General features: G+C 40.3%; 1 non-coding gene across 1 annotated transcript; it reads right to left on the bottom strand.

Annotated features, from left to right (window-relative positions):
• Nucleotides 1-293: 293 nt before the first annotated feature.
• Nucleotides 294-404, bottom strand: LOC122752214. Its single transcript, XR_006356003.1, has one exon. It is a non-coding gene; the product is annotated as a U6 spliceosomal RNA (small nuclear RNA).
• Nucleotides 405-4,261: the final 3,857 nt, after the last annotated feature.

Raw genomic sequence — 4,261 nt, 5'->3', positions numbered from 1 at the left:
CCCTGCCCTCAAGAAGCTGACTTTTTTTTTTCAGGGCAATTGGGGTTAAGTGACTTGCCTAGGGTCACACAGCTGGTAAGTGTTAAGTGTCTGAGGTCGGATTTGAACTCAGGTACTCCTGAAACCAGGGCTGGTGCTTTATCCACTGCGCCACCTAGCTGCCCCAGGAAGCTTACATTTTAATGGAGGAGACAACATGCAAACAGCTATGTAGAGACAAGATAGATAGCAGATAATTTGAAGATAATCTCAGAGGGAAGGCACTGACAATGAGCTTTGGAAGAGCCTCTTGTGAAAGTGAAATTTGCCTCACAAATTTGTGTGTCATCCTTGTGCAGGGGCCATGCTAATCTTCTCTGTACTCTTCTAATTTTTTTTAGTATATGTGCTGCTGAAGGGAGCACCCGAAAGTGAAATTTGAGCTTAATAAGCTGAATCTTGAAGAAGCTAGGGAAGAGAGGAGGTAGAGAAATGAGGCGGTCAACCCAGCACATGAGCCTTCCACATTGAACAATAACATCGAGACACCCATTACTCCTTTCTAATGTGCACACATTCACATACCTTGAAATCCCCAAACTCTACTACAGGAAGGGAAGAATGAGGAGGGTGGAGCAGACAGAGGATCTGATGAAAGGGCTGGAAGATAGTTTACTTACTCATTTGACTTAGCTGGTGGGCCCAAGAAAAGCACTCACAGAGTGTTATGTGTCACTGACACAAGGTGGAAAAAGAAACGACCAAGCTCCAGACTCTGGCTAGCTGTGCTTTAAGGGAAGAACGCAGAATTGCATTAAATAGCTCCCTGATGAGGGAGCTTGATTAACACAAGGACTATGGACATGGACTCTTGACGAGTATTTTTTCAGGTTGCTATTCTCTTCATCATTTATCAATGACCCCAATCTAGGTCTCCTTGGGCCCCAAATGATAGGAAAGTGAGATTTCTATGGCTAAATGAGTTCATAAGAGAGGCAGTCCAGTTTACTGGAGCCAGAAGGTTAGGGTTCAAGCCTTGGCTGTGGTGCTTGGTACTTCTATGACCTTGGGCGAGTTATTTAAACCTTTTGAAGTTCCATGTCCTCATCTGTAAACTGAGGACATGTGATGAAAATGCTTTATAAATTGTAAAACTTTATATAAATGTTAGTGATTACTACTAATGGTGTTCATATTAGTAATAATAATGATAATGTACTTCATATACAAATGTTCCATAGTTATTATTTATTGGGGGTCAGAGGATATGAGTTTGTGGCCCTGTTCTGTCACTTGTGTGAACTTGGGTACCTTTAGTTTGGACCCAGTTTCCTCAGAAACCTCATTCCTGTAGAATGAAGGAGATGAATTAAATGATCTCTAAGGTTTTTTTTGAACTTGAGGAGCCTATGAATGAACGAATTATACAACTTTGCTATCTGCTTCCACAAACAGTGAATATATTTGGCGACCAAGTTGGAAGAAAGCAGATCATAAGATTTCTTTCTTTCTTTCTTTCTTTCTTTCTTTCTTTCTTTCTTTCTTTCTTTCTTTCTTTCTTTCTTTCTTTCTTCCTTCCTTCCTTCCTTCCTTCCTTCCTTCCTTCCTTCCTTCCTTCCTTCCTTCCTTCCTTCCTTCCTTCCTTCCTTCCTTCCTTCCTTCCTTCCTTCCTTCCTTCCTTCCTTCCTTCCTTCCTTCCTTCCTTCCTTCCTTCCTTCCTTCCTTCCTTCCTTCCTTCCTTCCTTTCTTTCTTTCTTTCTTTTTGGTGAGGCATTTGGGGTTGAGTGACTTGCCTAGGGTCACACAGCTAGTAATTGTTAAGTGTCTGAGGTCGAATTTGAACTCAGGTTCTCCTGAATCCAGGGCCAGTGCTCTATCCATTGCACCTAGCTGTCCCAAATCATAAGATTTCTGAGTTAGAAGGGGCCTTAAAGGCCATCTGGCTCAACACACCCCTAAAAATAAAGCCCTTCTACCACCTACCCAATAAACAATTAGCTAGTCTTTGCTTGAAGATGTCTTGTGATGGAGAATCCACTGATCCTCATGGACCATTCCACTTCAGCTTATCTCTAATTGTAAGTTTCTCCTTAAATTGCACCTAAATTTTCTCTATTGCTCTTAATTCTCTCCTTTGGAACAAGACGAACTTGCCTATTTCTTTTTCGACATGACAGTCCTTCAGTTACTTGAAGACAGACATCATGTTTCCTGTAAGTCTTTTATTTTGTCCAAGCTAAATATCCATAGATCCTTTCGTTTGTCCTCATATGTCAGGAGCTCAAGGCCCTTCACTATCTTTGTCATCCTTCTCTGGACCTGGGCCATCTTAATAATATCTTTCTAAAACTGTGGCACATAGAATTGAACGCACAGTTCTTGAAGATTTATGTTCAGTGATTCTGCACAGTCCCCAAGGACATAAACAGCACATGCTAACAATACAAATATTTGTCATCAGGTCTCTATGATGCAAATGACCTTTCTGGTTCAGGTGAAATCTATGTCTTCATTATTTTTCCTAAAATGTCTTTATACTATAAAACAGTAAAATTCAAGCAGCTAAGGTACCAAAATTTAATTTAAATGAACTCGACTATGATGGACTTAGATTTAGAGTACGCGCTTCCTTCTTTGCCCCAGTCAATTCAGAAGTTCTTTATTTTGTTTTAAACATTTCTTTGATTTTGCAGTGCTTGATTTAAAGTACCTGGAGTTTTTGACAAAGGGGTACAAAATGTAATGCATTTAATTGAAATGTAGATTGTTAATACTTACTGTTCTTGGACAAAGACATACCAAGTAGGACATCTATCAGAAGCAGAAGAGATGCAGGACATATATTTCTTTGGAATAAAATGGCCAGAAATAATAACATTAACAACAGCAACAACAGAAATTTAGGTATTACTTTTAAGCTTACAGTATGCTCAACATATATTTTCTTAGTTGTTCCTTAAATCAACACTAGGATTTGGGTACAATAGGTAGTTTGAGCTCTATTTTACAGATAAGGAGCGATTAAGTAACTTTGTTAGTAAACCTCTCAGATAGGATTTTTGTTTTGTTTTGTTTTGTAGGGCAATGAGGGTTGAGTGACTTGCCCAGGGTCACAGAGCTAGTGTTAAGTGTCTGAGGCCGGATTTGAACTCAGGTCCTCCTGAATGCAGGGCCAGTGATTTATTCACTATGCCACCTAGCTGCCCTCAGGTAGGATTTAAAAAAAAATTAATTAATTATTATTATTATTTTTTGCAGGGCAGTGAGGGTTAAGTGACTTGCCCAGGGTCACACAGCTAGTGTCAAGTGTCTGAGGCTGGATCTGAACTTAGGTCCTCCTGAATCCAAGGCCAGTGCTTTATCTACTTTGCCACCTAGCTGCTCCCTCAGGTAGGATTTTAATCTCTATTTTCCTAACTCCAAGTCCAGCAAACTACCTACAACAACAGACTACCTCATCATAGATAAGAAGAAAGGGATTGATGTGGTTTTTCTTTGATGTAAGTATATGGATTCAGTTTTCTATGACATACTTATGTCAGCATGTAGTATAGACCAGTCTCAAATGGCTGTTCATGGGTTATATCTACTTTTCTCTTTGAGGCAGTGTCATGCAGTAGAAAGAGTGTGGGATTTGGTGCCGGAAGACTGTCACTTACTGCCTATATGACTTTGAGTAAAATGCTTGACCTCTCTTGTCCTTAGTTTCATTATCTGTAAAACAAAGAAGTTGGACTCAATGACCTTTAAGGCTTCTTCCAACTCTAAATCTGTATATGAGCCCAAGTCCTTGTGATCAGTATCACATGTGATGAAGACACCTTTAGCAATATCATATGTGCCCTGTGAACTGTAGAAGTCATCTAAGATTTGACAATTCTGGGGAAATTCTCCATCTTGTCCTTGATACATGTACCAGGAAGACAGCCAACCTCTCTACTAGAGGTATTGTATACCAGAAAGAGGCCAGAAAACAGCCAGAATAGGTGTACGCCAGAGAAAGTGTTCATTCTTAGTTATTGACCAGGACAGGGTCTTGTACTCATGGCTGAAACAGATTTAAGTGAGGCAGAGCTGTAGATAGTCAATATCACTCTCTCTTCCAGAGTCGTTGAAGTCAAGTGGCAAGAAAAAAGTCAGGACAACTGGTGATGGCCTGAGATGTAGTAGATGACCGTGGCATCATCAATGTCTGACCAAGCCCTAAGCACTCCATCGCTCCTGCTTCAGCTGCTTTCATGGCACCTATCCATTTTTCCCAGGGAAGTCTTCATATGCTTGG

The sequence above is a fragment of the Dromiciops gliroides genome, chromosome 3 (genome assembly GCF_019393635.1).
Source record: "Dromiciops gliroides isolate mDroGli1 chromosome 3, mDroGli1.pri, whole genome shotgun sequence".
In the NCBI taxonomy this organism is placed as follows: domain Eukaryota; kingdom Metazoa; phylum Chordata; class Mammalia; order Microbiotheria; family Microbiotheriidae; genus Dromiciops; species Dromiciops gliroides.
The sequence above is the reverse complement of the archived record's forward strand: the minus strand, read 5'-3'. Positions and strand labels throughout refer to the sequence as shown.